This window comes from Ranitomeya variabilis, chromosome 2 (assembly GCF_051348905.1).
Source record: "Ranitomeya variabilis isolate aRanVar5 chromosome 2, aRanVar5.hap1, whole genome shotgun sequence".
Taxonomy (NCBI): Eukaryota; Metazoa; Chordata; class Amphibia; order Anura; family Dendrobatidae; genus Ranitomeya; species Ranitomeya variabilis.
The window spans coordinates 621,516,213-621,535,639 of NC_135233.1; the positions used below are offsets into that span (position 1 = coordinate 621,516,213).

The 19,427-nt window shown below is 51.7% G+C and overlaps 2 protein-coding genes across 2 annotated transcripts in view; one reads left to right on the top strand and one right to left on the bottom strand.

Moving 5' to 3' along the window:
• Window positions 1-11,726, bottom strand: part of LOC143807397 (uncharacterized) — an 89,767-nt gene extending 78,041 nt beyond the window's left edge. Inside the window, exon 1 of the mRNA XM_077288887.1 lies at window positions 11,418-11,726. The gene's annotated coding sequence lies outside the window, so the exon portion shown is untranslated. The remainder of the gene's footprint in view (window positions 1-11,417) is intronic.
• A 109-nt stretch (window positions 11,727-11,835) lies between these two features.
• ZDHHC7 (zDHHC palmitoyltransferase 7) overlaps window positions 11,836-19,427 on the top strand; it is a 33,713-nt gene continuing 26,121 nt past the window's right edge. Inside the window, exon 1 of the mRNA XM_077288888.1 lies at window positions 11,836-12,012. The gene's annotated coding sequence lies outside the window, so the exon portion shown is untranslated. The remainder of the gene's footprint in view (window positions 12,013-19,427) is intronic.

Below are 19,427 nucleotides of genomic sequence, written 5' to 3' on the forward strand. Positions count from 1 at the left end.
GCGTTTAACGGATCCGTTTAACGCCATGTACTTGACGCAATGTGAACCTAGCCTAATAGTACTACTTAATCTCATCACCATTGTTTACCTTATCTTGATGTTGGACTGAAAGACCCTGGGTAATTCTAAGGCCATGTGCAAACGTTCATTTTTTTTCGCGTGTTTTTTCGCTATAAAAACGCGAAAAAAACGCTTACATATGCCTCCCATTATTTTCAGTGTATTCCGCATTTCTTGTGCAAATGTTGCATTTTTTTCCGCGAAAAAATAGCATCGCGGAAAAAAAAGCAACATGTTCATTAAATTTGCGGAATTGCGGGGATTCCGCACACCTAGGAATGCATTGATCTGCTTACTTCCTGCACGGGGCTGTGCCCACCATGCGGGAAGTAAGCAGATCATGTGCGGTTGGTACCCAGGGTGGAGGAGAGGAGACTCTCCTCCACGGACTGGGCACCATATAATTGGTAAAAAAAAAAGAATTAAAATAAAAAATAGTCATATACTCACCTTTGATGGCCCCCGCAGTCTTCCGGCCTCTCAGGTGCACGCTGCCGCTTCCGTTCCTATAGATGGTGTGTGTGAAGGACCTGCGATGACGTCATCGAAGGTCCTGCACACACCATCTATAGGAACGGAAGCCGCTGAGATCGGCTGTCTGCAGAGGGTGAGTATAACCATTTTTAAAAATTTTTTTATTATTTTTAACATGATATCTTTTTACTATTGATGCTGCATAAGCAGCATCTATAGTAAAAAGTTGGTTACACTTGTCAAACAGTATGTTTGACAAGTGTGACCAACCTGTCAGTCAGTTTTCCAAGCGATGCTACAGATCGCTTGGAAAACTTTAGCGTTCTGCAAGCTAATTTCGCTTGCAAAATGCTAAAAAAAAACCGCAAAAAAAAACATGCGGATTTCTTGCAGAAAATTTCCGGTTTTCTTCAGGAAATTTCTGCATGAAATCCTGATGTGTGCACATGCCCTAAGAATAGCTTACATGCCTTGGGTATAAAAAGACTCAGAGATCACATCCTGGGAGTCTGAAGTAATACAGAGCTACCAGCCAGACATTCTGCAAAACACCCAACAGACAAGAGAAAGGACTGCAGCCAATTCATCATGGCACCATCACGAGGGACACTGATCTATGATTCTATAGGAAACAACCCAGGGGTTTTCGGCATCGGTTGGAAGGACACAGATCTGATCCAGTGACCATCTCTGAACCATGGATATGTTTGGAGATGGTCAGATAAGCCAGGTGGTGACTCATGTCAACTGGCTTTGGACCTTGTATGGACTCTATGGACAGTTCTTGGTCATCTCCTTATGCTTGTCGTTACCCCTTATCTGTGCGTTCATCCACAGATGGAGTAGCGACCCTGGGAGCTCTGACATCATGTCAACTGGCTTTGGACCTTGTATGGACTCTATGGACAGTTCTTGGTCATCTCCCTATGCTTGTCGTTACCCCTTCTCTGTGCGTTCATCCACAGATGGAGTAGCGACCCTGGGAGCTCTGACATCATGTCATACTCGAAATACGTGGAGACGCAGTGACCTTTTATATGTGCCCATGTAAAAAAACAATTCCAGCCATGGTGGGATTGTTCTGTTTGCTATTGTGTGTTGTGGTTCAATAAAGTATTGCCACACTGTTTTACCTTAACCCCGTTGTTGTCTGTGTAGTGTATTGCCCACGGGGAGATAGAGCGGGCATTCAGTGGTATGAGCCGTGGTCCATGCAGTCTTGCTAAAGACAGCCGGGCCACCCACTGACCCCATTTCTCCACAAGCAGTATGCCATATAAGTTCCTGAATAGTGATGAGCGAGCATGCTCGGGTGATCTCCGAGTATTTTGTAGTGCTTGGACATTTAGTTTTCCTCACCTCAGCTGCATGATTTACGGCTGCAAGCCAGGCTGAATACATGTGAAGATTGCCTGTCTGTTAGGGAATCCCCTCATGTAATCAGCCTGTCTAGTAGCCGTAAATCATGCAGCTGAGGTGAGGAAAACTAAATGTCCGAGCACTACAAAATACTCGGAGATCACCAGAGCGTGCTCGGGGAAACCCGAGTAACGAGTATACTCGCTCGTCACTATTCCTGAATAATCAGAGTAAATGCGCGGCAGCCAAGGGATCGAGGCTGGTGTCCGAAAGGGGAAGGGACCATTGACAGCGTTCCCCGCAAGTGATATGTGGCCATCACGGTTCCCGTGGCCTAACTCGTACTGCGCCTGCGCTCCATGTGCTGAGAGGCCGGCCGGCTCATCGAATACGTCTGCCTGGAAGTGACATCCAATAGTCATGGTAACTGGGGATGCTGCGCTCATGCGCTTGCGTAAAAGAGTCGCACTGTGAATGCTGTGAACCCGGAGAGCTCTTACCACGGGAAACCGGATGTGATGTCTTTTCGGCAGCTAGAACTAAGGACGCTGGGGCCAAGCAGAAGGACTTTGTGAAAGGTAGTAAGAAGGAAAAAAAATATACATACTAAAAGATGCGTCCGGTCCGTCAGATTGAATGTACCTATATCAACAACCTGGCAATCTAAAGAATAGTCCTGAACTGGAGTAGTCCTGCCAATTATTAAACAATGGCAAAGACCACGGTCTCTGTCAAATAGAACAAAGTTCATCTGCTGCCCCTATACTATGGAGGATGAGACCCTGAATAAAGAACGTTTCATCACACGGGATTTACAAAGACGTTAGCACATGTCGCACAGCTAAGGGGCACGACCCAAGGAATATTTTCCAAATGTCTAACAATAGATTGAGAAACAGGTAGAGATAAGAACATTTGTGCATATTGATCAGTCAGAGATGTGAGTGTGTTTAACCCATGTACCCAATGCCAAAAACACACAATCCTGGGTTCAGATGCAAAGAAAAAATACAATGACTGATGGTCATGGATAGATGTCAGATAACAAAAAAAAAAAAAAGAAAGAAAAGGTACAACAACCAGGAAAATATAAGTATTAACCCCTTAACGACCGCCGATACGCCTTTTAACGGCGGCCGCTAAGGGTACTTAATCCACAGCGCCGTTAATTAACGGCGCTGTGGATAAAGTGAATAGCGCCCCCCAGAGTCGGATTTTCTCTGGGGTCTCGATTGCCGAGGGTAGCCGAGACCCCAGAGAACATGATTCGGGGGGTTTTTACCGACCCCCGAGTTGCGATCGCCGGTAATTAACCGTTTACCGGCGGTCGCAACAAAAAAAAACAAAACGCGATTTGCCGTTTAATTTCTCTGTCCTCCGATGTGATCGCACATCTGAGGACAGAGAAATGTGGTCCCCGATGGCCCCCAATAGCCCCCCAATACTTACCTACCTCCCCCGGTGCTCCTCGTGTCTCCCCATGGGCGCCGCCATCTTTTTTCCGGGAAAAAATGGCGGGCGCACGCGCAGTGCGCCCGCCGCCCGGCACCCGGATGTTCTTTGGGGTCTCGGCTGCCGGGGGTAGCCGAGACCCCAAAGAACATGATCGGGGTCGGTTTGCACCGACCCCTGCTTTGCGATCGCCGGTAATTAACAGTTTACCGGCGACCGCAAAAAAAAAAAAAAAAAAAAAAAAGCGATCAGTTATTTCTCTGTCCTCTGATGTGATCGCACATCAGAGGACAGAGAAATAGGGGGATTCGGGGACCCTATCATACTCACCCGGGGTCCCTGGGTCCTCTTCTGTCTTCTCCTGCCAGCCGGCTTTTTCATCATGGCGGGCGCATGCGCAGTGCGCCCGCCATCTGCTGCCATCTGCCGGCCGGCAGGAGAAGACAAGTTGGGGCTAAAATTAGAGTTAGGGTTAGAGTTAGGGTTAGAGTTAGGGTTAGAGTTAGGGTTAGAGTTAGGGTTAGAGTTAGGGTTAGAGTTAGGGTTAGAGTTAGGGTTAGAGTTAGGGTTAGGGTTAGAGTTAGGGTTAGAGTTAGGGTTAGAGTTAGGGTTAGAGTTAGGGTTAGGGTTAGAGTTAGGGTTAGAGTTAGGGTTAGAGTTAGAGTTAGGGTTAGAGTTAGGGTTAGAGTTAGGGTTAGGGTTAGAGTTAGGGTTAGAGTTAGAGTTAGAGTTAGGGTTAGGGTTAGAGTTAGGGTTAGAGTTAGAGTTAGGGTTAGAGTTAGGGTTAGAGTTAGGGTTAGAGTTAGGGTTAGAGTTAGGGTTAGAGTTAGGGTTAGGGTTAGAGTTAGGGTTAGAGTTAGGGTTAGAGTTAGGGTTAGGGTTAGAGTTAGGGTTAGAGTTAGGGTTAGAGTTAGGGTTAGAGTTAGGGTTAGAGTTAGGGTTAGAGTTAGGGTTAGGGTTAGAGTTAGGGTTAGAGTTAGGGTTAGAGTTAGGGTTAGAGTTAGGGTTAGGGTTAGAGTTAGGGTTAGAGTTAGGGTTAGAGTTAGAGTTAGGGTTAGAGTTAGGGTTAGAGTTAGGGTTAGGGTTAGAGTTAGGGTTAGAGTTAGGGTTAGAGTTAGGGTTAGAGTTAGGGTTAGGGTTAGAGTTAGAGTTAGGGTTAGAGTTAGGGTTAGAGTTAGGGTTAGAGTTAGGGTTAGGGTTAGAGTTAGGGTTAGAGTTAGAGTTAGGGTTAGAGTTAGGGTTAGAGTTAGGGTTAGGGTTAGGGTTAGAGTTAGGGTTAGAGTTAGGGTTAGAGTTAGAGTTAGGGTTAGAGTTAGGGTTAGAGTTAGGGTTAGGGTTAGAGTTAGGGTTAGGGTTAGAGTTAGGGTTAGAGTTAGAGTTAGGGTTAGAGTTAGGGTTAGAGTTAGGGTTAGGGTTAGAGTTAGGGTTAGAGTTAGGGTTAGAGTTAGGGTTAGAGTTAGGGTTAGAGTTAGGGTTAGAGTTAGGGTTAGAGTTAGGGTTGGGGCTAAATTTAGGGTTAGGGTTAGGGCTAGGGTTAGAGTTAGGCTACTTTCACACTAGCGTTTTTTGGCTTCCGTCGCAATGCGTCGTTGGAGAAAAAACGCATCCTGCAAAAGTGCTTGCAGGATGCGTTTTTTCTCCATTGGCTTGCATTAGCGAGGCATTGCGACGGATTGCCACATGTCGCATCCGTCGTGCGACGGATGCGTCGTGCTTCGGCGGACCGTCGACACAAAAAAAAATACATGTAACTTTTTTGTGCGACGTGTCCGCCATTTCCGACCGCGCATGCGTGGCCGGAACTCCGCCCCCGCCTCCCCGCACCTCACAATGGGGCACCGGATGCGTTGAAAAAACAGCATCCGCTGCACCCGTTGTGCGGCGCTTACAACGCTAGCGTCGGTACGTCGGCCCGACACACTGCGATGGGCCGAGTACGACGCTAGTGTGAAAGTAGCCTTAGGCTTCTTTCACACTTGCGTCGGTACGGGGCGGTCGCAATGCGTCGGCCCGATGTACCGACGCACGTTGTGAAAATTGTGCACAACGTGGGCAGCGGATGCAGTTTTTCAACGCATCCGCTGCCCAGTCTATGTCCTGGGGAGGAGGGGGCAGAGTTACGGCCACGCATCCGCAAAAATGGCGGACGCGACGTACAAAAAAAAGGTTACATTGAACTTTTTTTGTGACGACGGGGGCTAAAGTTATGGTTAGGGTTGGGGCTAAAGTTAGGGTTGGGGCTAAAGTTAGGGTTAGAGTTGGGATTAGGGTTAGCGTTTGGATTAGGGTTGGGATTAGTGTTACGTTTGGGATTAGGGTTGGGATTAGGGTTAGGGTTGGGATTAGGGTTAGGGGTGTGTTGGATTTAGGGTTTTGATTAGGGTTATGGTTAGGGTTGAGATTAGGGCTGTTTTGGGGTTAGGGTTGTGATTATCGTTAGGGTTGTGATTAGGATTATGGATCGGGTTGAGATTAGGGTTAGGGCTGTGTTGGGGTTAGGGTTGGAGTTAGAATTGGGGGGTTTCCACTGTTTAGGTACATCAGGGGGTCTCCAAACACGACAGCCAATTTTGCGCTAAAAAAGTCAAATGGTACTCCCTCCCTTCTGAGCTCTGCCGTGCGCCCAAACAGTGGTTTACCCCCACATATGGGGCATCAGCGTACTCGGGATAAATTGGACAACAACTTTTGGGGTCCAATTTCTCCTGTTACCCTTGTGAAAATAAAAACTTGGGGGCTAAAAATCTTTTTTGTTGGAAAAAAATATATTTTTTTATTTTCACTACTCTGCATTATAAATTTCTGTGAAGCACTTGAGCTTTCAAAGTTCTCACCACATATCTAGATAAGTTCCTTAGGGGGTCTAGTTTCCAAAATTTGGTCACTTGTGGGGGTTTCTACTGTTTAGGTACATTAGGGGTCTGCAAACGCAACATAACGCCCGCAGACAATTCTATCAAAGTCTGCATTCCAAAATGGCGCTCCTTCCCTTCCGAGCTCTGCCGTGCGCCCAAACAGTGGTTTACCCCCACATATGGGGTACCAGCATACTCAGGACAAATTGGACAACAACTTTTGGGGTCCAATTTCTCTTGTTACCCTTGTGAAAATAAAAACTTGGGGGCTAAAAAATCTATTGTTAAAAAATATATATTTTTTATTTTCACGACTCTGCATTATAAACTTCTGTGATGCACTTGGGCATTCAAAGTTCTCACTACACATCTAGATAAGTTCCATGGGGGGTCTAGTTTCCAAAATGGGGTCACTTTTGGGGGGTTTCTGCTGTTTAGGCACATCAGGGGCTCTCCAAACGCGACATGGCGTCCGATCTCAATTCCAGTCAATTTTGCATTGAAAAGTCAAATGGCGCTCCTTTGCTTCCGAGCTCAGCCATGCGCCCAAACAGTGGTTTACCCCCACATATAGGGTGTCGGCGTACTCAAGACAAATTGTACAACAGCTTCTGGGGTCCATTTTCTCCTGTTACCCTTGGTAAAATAAAAATTTGGAGGCAAAAAGATCATTTTTGTAGAAAAAATGCGATTTTTTTATTTTCACGGCTCTACGTTATAAACTTCTGTGAAGCACCTGGGGGTTTAAAGTGCTCACCACACATCTAGATAAGTTCCTTAAGGGGTCTAGTTTCCAAAATGGTGTCATATGTGGGGGGTCTCTACTGTTTAGGCACATCAGCGGCTCTCCAAACGTGACATGGCGTCCGATCTCAATTCCAGCCAATTCTACATTGAAAAAGTAAAACGACACTCCTTCTCTTCCAAGCTCTGCGGTGCGCCCAAACAGTGGTTTACCCCCATATATGGGGTATCGACGTACTCAGGAGAAATTGCACAACAACTTTTGTGGTCTAATTTCTCCTGTTACCCTTGTGAAAATAAAAATTTGGGGGCAAAAAGATCATTTTTGTACAAAAAATGAGATTTTTTATTTTCACGGCTCTACGTTATAAACGTCTGTGAAGCACTTGGGGGTTCAAAGTGCTCACCACACATCTAGATAAGTTCCTTAAGGGGTCTAGTTTCCAAAATGGTATCACTTGTGGGGGGTTTCCACTGTTTAGGCACATCAGGGACTCTCCAAACGCGACATGGCATCCGATCTCAATTCCAGCCAATTCTGCATTGAAAAAGTCAAACGGTGCTCCTTCAATTCCAAGCTCTGCGGTGCGCCCAAACAGTGGTTTACCTCCACATATGGGGTATCGACGTACTCAGGAGAAATTGCACAACAACTTTTGTGGTCTAATTTCTCCTGTTACCCTTGTGAAAATAAGAATTTGTGGGCGAAAAAATCATTTTTGTGAAAACAAATGCGATTTTTTATTTTCACGGCTCTACGTTATAAACTTCTGTGAAGCACTTGGGGGTTCAAAGTGCTCACCACACATCTAGATAAGTTCCTTGGGGGGTCTAGTTTCCAAAATGGTGTCACTTGTGGGCGGTTTCCACTGTTTAGGCACATTAGGGGCTCTCCAAACGCGACATGGCGTCCGATCTCAATTCCAGCCAATTCTGCATTGAAACAGTCAAACGGTGCTCCTTCACTTCCAAGCTCTGCGGTGCGCCCAAACAGTGGTTTACCTCCACATATGGGGTATCGGTGTACTCAGGAAAAATTGCACAACAAAATTTGTGGTTAAATTTCTGTTTTTACACTTGTGAAAATTAACAAAAATGGTTCTGAAGTAAAATGTTTGCAAAAAAAAGTAAAATGTTCATTTTTTTCTTCCACATTGTTTTAGTTCCTGTGAAGTACGTAAAGGGTTAATAAACTTCTTGAATGTGGTTTTGAGCAGCTTGAGGGGTGCAGTTTTTAGAATGGTGTCACACTTGGTTATTTTCTATCATATAGACCCCTCAAAATCACTTCAAAGGTGATGTGGTCCCTAAAAAAAACATGGTGTTGTAAAAATGAGAAATTGCTGGTCAACTTTTAACCCTTATAACTCCCTAACAAAAAAAAAAATTGTTTCCAAAATTGTGCTGATGTAAAGTAGACATGTGAGAAATGTTATTTATTAACAATTTTTTGTGACATATCTCTCTGATTTAAGGGCATAAAAATACAAAGTTTGAAAATTGCAAAATTTTAAAAATTTTCGCCATATTTCCATTTTTTTCATAAATAATCGCAAGTAATATCGAAGAAATGTTACCACTAACTTGAAGTACAACATGTCACGAAAAAACAATCTCAGAATCAGCGGGATCCGATAAAGCGTTCCAGAGTTATAACCTCATAAAGTGACACTGGTCAGAATTGTAAAAATTGGCTCGGTCATTAAGTACCAAATTGGCTCTGTCACTAAGGGGTTAATAAAAATTAGATTTCAAGAGTTTTAACAAAGACACCTACCCGTCCTCTCAACAGAGCTGCACTGCCCTACATCTCCTCCTCATCTCTGTCTACCACCTATCTGTCCTCTCCACAGTGCTGCACCGCCCTACATCTCCTCATCTGTCTACCACCTACCCGTCCTCTCCACAGTGCTGCACTGCCCTACATCTCCTCTTCATCTGTTTACCACCTACCCGTCCTCTCCATAGTGCTGCACTGCCCTACATCTCCTCATTTCTGTCTACCACCTACCTGTCTTCTCCACAGTGCTGCACCGCCCTACATTTGTGCTCATCTGTCTACCACCTACCCGTCCTCTCCACAGTGCTGCACCGCCCTACATCTCCTCTTCAACTGTCTACCACCTACCCGTCCTCTCCACAGTGCTGCACAGCCCTACATCTCCTCTTCATCTCTGTCTACCACCTACCCGTCCTCTCCATAGTGCTGCACCGCCCTACATCTTCTCATCCCTGTCTACCACCTACCCGTCCTCTCCACAGTGCTTCACAGCCCTACATCTACTCTTCATCTCTGTCTACCACCTACCCGTCCTCTCCACAGTGCTGCACCGCCCTACATCTGCTCATCTGTCTACCACCTACCTGTCCTCTCCACAGTGCTGCATCGCCCCACATCTCATCTGTCTACCACCTACCCATCCTCTCCACAGTGCTGCACCACCCCAAATCTCCTCATCTGTCTACCACCTACCCATCCTCACCACAGTGCTGCACTGCTCTACATTTCCTCCTCATCTCTACCACCTACCAGTCCTCTCCACAGTGCTGCACCGCCCTATATCTCTTCCTCATCTGTCTACCACCTACCCATCCTCTCCACAGTGCTGCACCGCCCTACATTTCCTCATCTGTCTACCACCTACCTGTCCTCTCCAGTGCTGCGCAGCCCTACATCTTCTCTTCATCTGTCTACCACCTACCCGTCCTCTCCACAGTGCTGCACCGCCCTACATCTCCTCATCTCTGTCCATCACCCATGTGTCCTCTCCACAGTGCTGCACTGCCCCACATCTATTTATATAATTGCCTTGTAATGTTTTTATTTCCTGTTCTGTCCAGATGTCACCGTATCCCAGAATTCCAAGAGGAGGAAGGTCATCAACCGCCATATTGGGACACTCAAGTGATGGGTGTCTCAATATGGAAACTGCTGCTGGTACCAACCTATTGCGCGGTACCATCAGCGGAATACTGTCGCACCTCACACACACACTCTATACGCCGTACGCACCTCACACACTCTCACGCAGCCTCTTGCGCGGTAACACCGTTGCGAACACGCCACCATCTTTGCACAGGAGGAGCGCATTCGCAGTTTTAATGTGACCGCCACTATCTGTCAGTACAAAGGGGGCGGTCTGATTTACTGCATCTGCGCGAATTACGGGCAGGTGCAGTGAATCATTCGGGTGATCTCGGCGGCAGATGCACGATGTGTCTACAGGCAGAGGAAGACGATCACATTAACGGGGTTTTCCCACGAACGAAAGTTCATTTTAAAAATTGTCTGTGTCTGACCGTGTACGGAGCATACCACATCTCCTGGGCAGGAGAGGAAGCAAAAGACAATACTGACATTACAGTAGGGGATCACAGAGGATTCATTTCGTCAGGTAAAATATTTCACTGACTGTTTTTAAAAAATATTTTACCTCACAAAATGTATCCTCTGCGATCTCCTGCTGTAATGTCAGTAATGTCTTTTGCTTCCTCCCCTGTCCAGGAGCTGTGAGCACATGAGGGGAGAGATTCTCAACGCTGCAAAGCCAGCCCCCATTGCGGCATTATCGCCCTCCCGATGCGATAGCACTGGGCCCCCATCGTGACATTACCGCCCTCCCGATGCGATAGCACTGGGCCTCCATCGTGACATTACCGCCCTCCCGATGTGATAGCACTGGGCCTCCATTGCGACATTACCGCCCTCCCGATGTGATAGCACTGGGCCTCCATTGCGACATTACCGCCCTCCCGATGTGATAGCACTGGGCCTCCATTGCGACATTACCGCCCTCCCGATGTGATAGCACTGGGCCTCCATTGCGACATTACCGCCCTCCCGATGTGATAGCACTGGGCCTCCATTGCGACATTACCGCCCTCCTGATGTGATAGCACTGGGCCTCTATCACGGGCCCTCCTGATGTGATAGCACTGGGCCCCCATCCTGACATTACCGCCCTCCTGATGTGATAGCACTGGGCCTCCATTGCGACATTACCGCCCTCCTGATGTGATAGCACTGGGCCTCCATCGCGACATTACCGCCCTCCTGATGTGATAGCACTGGGCCCCCATCCTGACATTACCGCCCACCCGATGTGATAGCACTGGGCCTCTATCACGGGCCCTCCTGATGTGATAGCACTGGGCCCCCATCCTGACATTACCGCCCTCCCGATGCGATAGCACTGGGCCTCCATCACGACATTACCGCCCTCCTGATGTGATAGCACTGGGCCCCCATCCTGACATTACCGCCCTCCCGATGCGATAGCACTGGGCCTCCATCACGACATTACCGCCCTCCCGATGCGATAGCACTGGGCCTCCATCACGACATTACCGCCCTCCTGATGTGATAGCACTGGGCCTCTATCACGGGCCCTCCTGATGTGACGCCTTTCCTTTTGCCGCCACCTTTCCATGGACTCAGTGTCCCGCGCTCTGATGCCTCCTGTCTGCACACACCTCACATGTCGGAGCGGTTTCTGTGGATGTTTTGGGTCTTCGCAGACAGGATCAGACTGCTCTGTGATGGCCGCACGGGGACAGCTGTGGCAGGCGAGTCCGGCCATCGTGGTGGAAGGTGATCTGAGGGCCTGATGTAATCACTGGTCATACAGCATGGCACATATTACTGACTTCATTTCCTGGGGGATGTGGATTTGTGTTGTTGATTTCCTCAGGTTTCATCACCTCGTGCCGCCATAGTTGACTATAAACACTGCACATGTCGCTGTGTGAGTCCTGTGGTGATGGATGGAGTCTCCCTGCACTGACTGCAAGCGTTACATAGCTAGTTATATGAAGTACATGAGAAATAACTTGCCACAACCAAGATGGCGGCCACATTCCCGCTCTTCCCTCAGATTGAACTCTGCACCTTACGGAACATGTCAGGACGCATGCGTGTTGGAGGTTCTCCGAAACTCACCGAAATCCTCTTCAGCGGCTCCGGAAAAAGCCGATCCCGCCGACCCCGGAAGTAGCAGCTGGGTCCTGTCAGAGGGAGACTGAGGGGCTGTGGCGGCCGAGGGACAATGGAGGCGAGCGGCTGCGGCAGGTGAGGCGAGCGGCGGCGGCATTGCCTGAGTAGCGCCGGGTCACAGCGCCGACACCCGGAGGCACGGCATGAGGGGCGCCGTGTATACCCGCCTCAGGGAGTGAGGGCTAAGAGGCGCTGCAGCGGCTGCGTGTGACAGGTGTCAATGTCATGTCACAGAAATACAGACATGTGTGAGAGCGGCCAGTGCAGACAGTGCGGCAATGTGATGGGGACGTGCGTCCTGTGCCTCATCTGTACAGGGAGCGAGCGCCAGAATGTGCAGGCGTGAACAAGGGCCGACACAGCCCCCCGGAGGAGTCCGGCCCCAGCAAAGGAGGAGTCCGGCCCGAGCCCCCCCCCCCCCCGGAGGAGTCCGGCCCGAGCCCCCCCCCCCCCCCGGAGGAGTCCGGCCCGAGCCCCCCCCCCCCCCGGAGGAGTCCGGCCCGAGCCCCCCCCCCCCCGGAGGAGTCCGGCCCGAGCCCCCCCCCCCCCCGGAGGAGTCCGGCCCGAGCCCCCCCCCCCGGAGGAGTCCGGCCCGAGCCCCCCCCCCGGAGGAGTCCGGCCCGAGCCCCCCCCCCGGAGGAGTCCGGCCTGAGGCCCCCCCCCCCGGAGGAGTCCGGCCTGAGCCAAGCCCCCCCCCCCCCGGAGGAGTCCGTCCCGAGCCCCCCCCCCCCCCCCCCCATCTGTACAGGGAGCGAGCGCCAGAATGTGCAGGCGTGAACAAGGGCCGACACAGCCCCCCGGAGGAGTCCGGCCCCAGCAAAGGAGGAGTCCGGCCCGAGCCCCCCCCCCCCCCCCCCGGAGGAGTCCGGCCCGAGCCCCCCCCCCCCCCCGGAGGAGTCCGGCCCGAGCCCCCCCCCCCCCCCCCCCCGGAGGAGTCCGGCCCGAGCCCCCCCCCCCCGGAGGAGTCCGGCCCGAGCCCCCCCCCCGGAGGAGTCCGGCCCGAGCCCCCCCCCCGGAGGAGTCCGGCCCGAGCTCCCCCCCCCGGAGGAGTCCGCCCGCCGGCTTCCCCTCCGGGGCGAGCTCTGCCCTGACGCCTGCCTGCTCCCCCCCCACCCCCCCGGGGCGAGCTCTGCCCTGACGCCCCTTGGCTTCCCCTCCGGGGCGAGCTCTGCCCTGACGCCCGCCTGCTTCCCCCCCCGGGGCGAGCTCTGCCCTGACACCCGCCTGCTTCCCCTCCGGGGCGAGCTCTGCCCTGACGCCGGCCGGCTCTCCCTCCGGAGCGAGCTCTGCCCTGACGCCCGCCGGCTTCCCCTGCGGGGCGAGCTCTGCCCTGACACCCGCCTGCTCCCCCCCCCCGGGACGAGTTCTGCCCTGACGCCCGCCGGCTCTCCCTCCGGAGCGAGCTCTGCCCTGACGCCCGCCGGCTCTCCCTCCGGAGCGAGCTCTGCCCTGACGCCCGCCGGCTCTCCCTCCGGAGCGAGCTCTGCCCTGACGCCCGCCGGCTCTCCCTCCGGGGCGAGCTCTGCCCTGACGCCCGCCGGCTCTCCCTCCGGAGCGAGCTCTGCCCTGACGCCCGCCGGCTCTCCCTCCGGAGCGAGCTCTGCCCTGACGCCCGCCGGCTCTCCCTCCGGAGCGAGCTCTGCCCTGACGCCCGCCGGCTCTCCCTCCGGAGCGAGCTCTGCCCTGACGCCCGCCGGCTCTCCCTCCGGAGCGAGCTCTGCCCTGACGCCCGCCGGCTCTCCCTCCGGAGCGAGCTCTGCCCTGACGCCCGCCGGCTCTCCCTCCGGAGCGAGCTCTGCCCTGACGCCCGCCGGCTTCCCCTCCTGGGCGCAGCAAAATGTGTGAGAAGGGAAAGTTGTCTGTCTGAAAGCTTTCCTGACTGTCAGTAATGCTGCTGATAGCTGTATATGTGTTACTGTCTGGTGATGAGCTGTGTTATATCACATCCTTAGTGGCATTACGGGGAATCTGTGCTCGCTCCTCGCTGACTGGTCATGTGACTACGGACAGATCACATCGTGCTCCTGGAAATCTTCCATCCTTCTTGCTAGGGACCTTGAGCGATCCAGGGGAAGGGTGGGATCCTGTGTAATCCAGGGGGCCCTCATGAATGCTTGTAAGGGAGTGATCCAAGTGGTAGCTCTTGTAATACAGGGGCTTTCGCAACTGTCCTGGGGTGGCTGGCTCTCGTGATCTGGGGTCTTTTCCGTGTAAGCTGGGGTGGATGGGTCTCATAATCCGGGGGGCTTTTTCCGTGTGACCTGGGGTGGCTCTCATGATCTGAGGGGCTTTTCCATGTGACCTGGGGTGGCTCTCTTGATTCGGGGGGACTTTTCCATGTGACCTGGGATGGCTCTCGTGATCCGGGGGGGGGCTTTTCCGTGTGACCTGGAGTGGCTCTCGTGATTCGGGGGGACTTTTCCGTGTGACCTGAGGTGGATGGCTCTCGTGATCTGAGGGGCTTTTCCGTGTGACCTGGAATGGCTGTCGTGATTCGGGGGGACTTTTCCGTGTGACCTGGGATGGCTCTCATGATTCGGGGGGATTTTTCCGTGTGACCTGGAATGGGTCTCGTGATTCGGGGGGACTTTTCCGTGTGACCTGGAATGGCTCTTGTGATTCGGGGGGACTTTTCCGTGTGACCTGGGATGGCTCTCGTGATTTGGGGGGGCTTTTCCGTGTGACCTGGAATGGCTCTTTTGATTCGGGGGGACTTTTCCGTGTGACCTGGGATGGCTCTCGTGATTTGGGGGGGCTTTTCCGTGTGACCTGTAATGGCTCTTGTGATTCGGGGGGACTTTTCCGTGTGACCTGGGATGGCTCTCGTGATTTGGGGGGGCTTTTCCGTGTGACCTGGAATGGCTCTCGTGATTTGGGGGGACTTTTCCGTGTGACTCGGGGGGGGGGGGGGGGGGGCTTTTCCGTGTGACCTGGGGTGGCTCTCGTGATTTGGGGGGACTTTTCCGTGTGACTCGGGGGGGGGCTTTTCCGTGTGACCTGGGGTGGCTCTTGTGATTCGGGGGGACTTTTCCGTGTGACCTGGGATGGCTCTCGTGATTTGGGGGGGCTTTTCCGTGTGACCTGGAATGGCTCTTTTGATTCGGGGGGACTTTTCCGTGTGACCTGGGATGGCTCTCGTGATTTGGGGGGGCTTTTCCGTGTGACCTGTAATGGCTCTTGTGATTCGGGGGGACTTTTCCGTGTGACCTGGGATGGCTCTCGTGATTTGGGGGGGCTTTTCCGTGTGACCTGGAATGGCTCTCGTGATTTGGGGGGACTTTTCCGTGTGACTCGGGGGGGGGGGGGCTTTTCCGTGTGACCTGGGGTGGCTCTCGTGATTCGGGTGGACTTTTCCGTGTGATCTGGAATGGCTCTCGTGATTCGGGGGAACTTTTCCGTGTGACCTGGGATGACTCTTGTGATTCGGGGGGGGACTTTTCCGTGTGACCTGTGGTGGCTCTTGTGATTTGGGGGGACTTTTCCATGTGACCTGGAATGGCTCTCGTGATTTGGGGGGGCTTTTCCGTGTGACCTGGAATGGCTGTCGTGATTCGGGGGGACTTTTCCGTGTGACCTGGGATGACACTCTTTATTCGGGGGGGGGGACTTTTCCGTGTGACCTGGGGTGGCTCTTGTGATTTGGGGGGACTTTTTCGTGTGACCTGGGGTGGCTCTCGTGATTCGGGGGGACTTTTCCATGTGACTCGGGGGGGGGGGGGCTTTTCCGTGTGACCTGGGGTGGCTCTCGTGATTTGGGGGGGCTTTTCCGTGTGACCTGGAATGGCTGTCGTGATTTGGGGGGGCTTTTCCGTGTGACCTGGGGTGGCTCTCGTGATTCGGGGGGGGGGACTTTTCCGTGTGACCTGGGGTGGCTGTCGTGATTTGGGGGGACTTTTCTGTGTGACCTGGGATGACTCTCGTGATTCGGGGGGGGGGACTTTTCCGTGTGACCTGGGGTGGCTGTCGTGATTTGGGGGGGGGACTTTTCCGTGTGACCTGGGATGACTCTCGTGATTCGGGGGGGGGACTTTTCCGTGTGACCTGGGATGACTCTCGTGATTTGGGGGGACTTTTCCGTGTGACCTGGGGTGGCTGTCGTGATTCGGGGGGACTTTTCCGTGTGACCTGGAATGGCTCTCGTGATTCGGGGGGACTTTTCCGTGTGACTTGGGATGGCTCTCGTGATTCGGGGGAACTTTTCCGTGTGACCTGGGATGACTCTCGTGATTCTGGGGGGGGACTTTTCCATGTGACCTGGGGTGGCTCGTGTGACCTGGCGTGGGTGGCTCTCGTGATTCAGTGGCTTTCCCATGTGACCTTTTGGTTTGCGGCTCTTGTGATCTGGGGGGCTTTGGGTGGCTTTTGTAATCCGGGGTGCTTTCCTGTGTGACCTGGGGTGGGTGGCTTTCTCGTATGACCTGGGGACCCAAGTCGTGCTTTACCCCTCATATATGGCAGAAATAAGTGGCAGCCTGTGGTTCCTGTTATCAATGCTCAGATTATGTCTCCTTTTGTCGGAGCACTGCTGACGCGGATTTCCACGTTCCCCCGTGGTAATCATATCATGCTGGGGCTGATGGAGCAGTGGTCATGGCTCCCTCTTGCCCTACAGTCAAAGAATTCCCAGGAAGTTGGTGACAACCCTCCATCCTGTACTGCTGGTGTTTGGTTGTCAGTTTATACACAGCGTTACAGAATATTCTGTAGATTGGATGTCGGCACCATAGAGATGTAGTTTTCTGTTTTTCCCATAACCTCCTGGGCGGTTTGTGTCTCTGGATCACTGAAATCATTATGACGCCTTTGATAATTACTTTGACTTGTCCACAATTACAGGTATACCCCTTAAGAGGGGCATTCCACTTTATTAAGCAGCCGCAGGTTTCATGCAATATAGGAAATAAAAAGGATTTCTGGTGTCAAAAAGCATCACATAGTGCAATGCCTCGGACAAGATATGAAAATATTAAATATTTCATGAAAACTTTATCGTAGTCATCGTACTGTGAAGAGATTTGTGGCTGATACATAGCACAGATGGGTTTGTGCAGATAAAGGCATAACAAGGAAGGGTCTGCCAGACAAATTCATTGGACTAAGCGAGCACTTGCTAAAATACCATTACAAAGCATAAAACTGGAATGTGAAGATTCTGGTGGAAAAGCTTCTGATGTCAGTAATGTGACGTCTAACGCTGCAGATCACCGAGATCTCTCAGATCTTCACATCCTAGAAATGTCTGCACTCTCGTTCTGGAGGAGAATTTTCTGCTTTCTGCGGGTCATCACTGGGGGCTTATTGGGATTTATCATCTAACAGTTGATGAATGGACATTATACGACTCATCTACATCCAGGAAAATCAGAGGAAAAGAACAGGATTTGTGCAATAATTTGGAACATGGTGTTGGATTGTCCACACAGAAGAGGACAATGACATGGAACCTGTATTTTGGGGGAGTTTCAAATTTTTAGGGGTTGTAGCCCTTTTTAAATGATTTGTTATAAGGTGTCAGTGCCAGAGGTGGCGCTCCTCGCTGACCCAGATGTGACCCAACCACACAGGACGCTGCTCCCGGCTCCTCCACAGGCGACAGGTCCTTTGTCAAAGGTAATCGTTGACCTAAAGCAGAGACTTGGAGAGCTACAGAATGTGGACAGGGCTGTGAAAAAGTCTTGGGTGTGGAAAAGATGCTGCAGAAGAAGAAAACAGACGCTCTCTCTTGGGTTATGTCTTGCAAAGGGTGATATATTTATTCACATGTGTTGAAACATAAGTATATATACACACACAGCAGGATTGTGTGCACACAACGCAAGAAGCAGGATACCCCAGCACTACGCCAGGAGGAGCCCTTAAAGGGACCAAACCTCATTTTTCCCTTCCCCATGACAGCACCGGTACATGAGAGATGGTCCCGCCCCCAAGAACAGGAAACCTGCATAGGAGATAAAAGATGGGGGCGGCACCTCTCTCCTCAGTTTGGTTTCCTGTTCTTGCGGGGAACCTGCGGTGCTGCATGGGGAGAGGTCTCCCTTGCTTTGCCGGTCTCTGACCGAGGTCCGCGGTGGGAGCAGCGGTGGCGGCGTGTGCGCGTCGCCTCCATACCTGGAGCTGCAGATGCGTCTTTCCCACTGGGGACTCCCCGGCGTCCGCTCCTGGCCGGAGGCTGGGCCGAGGGAGAAAAGTGAGCGTACCCATCACGACGCTGGCGCCGACTGAATGGGGGAACTTCCGGGATTGAACCGGAAGTGATGCTACACGCTGAAGAAGCGGTGTGCTGACACTCCCCGGGGGGGAGAAAGTTCAGAGACGCACACACCGCTTCCTGCCCGCCATATTTAAAAGTGCAAGGCGGCAAGCAGGCGCTGGGAACAGTCTCCTGCAGGATGGCAGATCTGAAGGAATCGACGATCCCAGCTGAAATCCCACAGCCTGTCGTGGTACTAAGGGTCCGGTGGGTGAGTGCCTTTGTAAGGCAAAAAACATGTCAGTGACACTGTGTTTTTTGTATATATGCAGGGAAAAAAAGTCACCTCTAAACAAAAGCATAAAGTATGTGCACTCTGTGATAGAAGCCTCCCCAAAACGTATGAAAAGCGTATGTGCCGCTCATGCATAGAAAAAACGGTGTCTGAAGAGTCTTCATCTTTGCTTCAGAATATAAAAGATATTGTTAGAAGCGAAGTACAAAGCACTGTAAAGGAGCAGTTAAAACATCATGGATTGCAGAGCTCCGTAAACCCATTCCCTACGTCTGCCCAGGCATCTGACGTAGAATCCGAGGGTGAACTGGGTGAGCTTCCGCCCGACGAGGGTTCGGACCTGGACTCTTCAGATGAAGAGTGTGGCCGGCCTTATGTGTTATCAGAAGATGTGGGGAAGTTGCTAAAACTGGTCAGGTCCACCCTGGGGGTTGAGACGCCAAAAGAGAAGCAAACAGTTCAGGACTCTATGTTCAGTAATTTGGAGGATAAGAAACGAAAAGTTTTCCCGTTTCATGATAACATTCTAAATCTCATTAAAAAAGAATGGAAAAAACCGAATAAAAAGATTTCAGTTCCCCAGGCCTTAAAACGTAAATATCCCTTTAGTGAGGAAATTTGCGAGAAATGGGAAAAGGCGCCTAAGTTGGACGCGGCTATCGCAAGTACCTCCAGGGGCATAGCACTTCCCTTCGAGGACATGGGGGCCCTAAAAGACCCCCTAGATAAAAAGGCGGATGCCTTTCTAAAATCAACCTGGGAGGCCTCAACTTGGGCGTTTAAACCTGGAGTAGCGGCTACTTGTACTGCCCGTGCCATGGTTAAATGGCTGGAGGAACTTAGCGACCAAATAAAAAACAAATGTCCAAGAGACAGACTTCTAGAAGTCATCCCTCCACTTCAAAATGCAGCGGGATTCCTGGCGGACGCTGCCATTGATTCTGTGCGGTTTGCTGCCCGGGCTAGTGCCCTTTCAAATTCAGGAAGAAGGGCGTTATGGTTAAA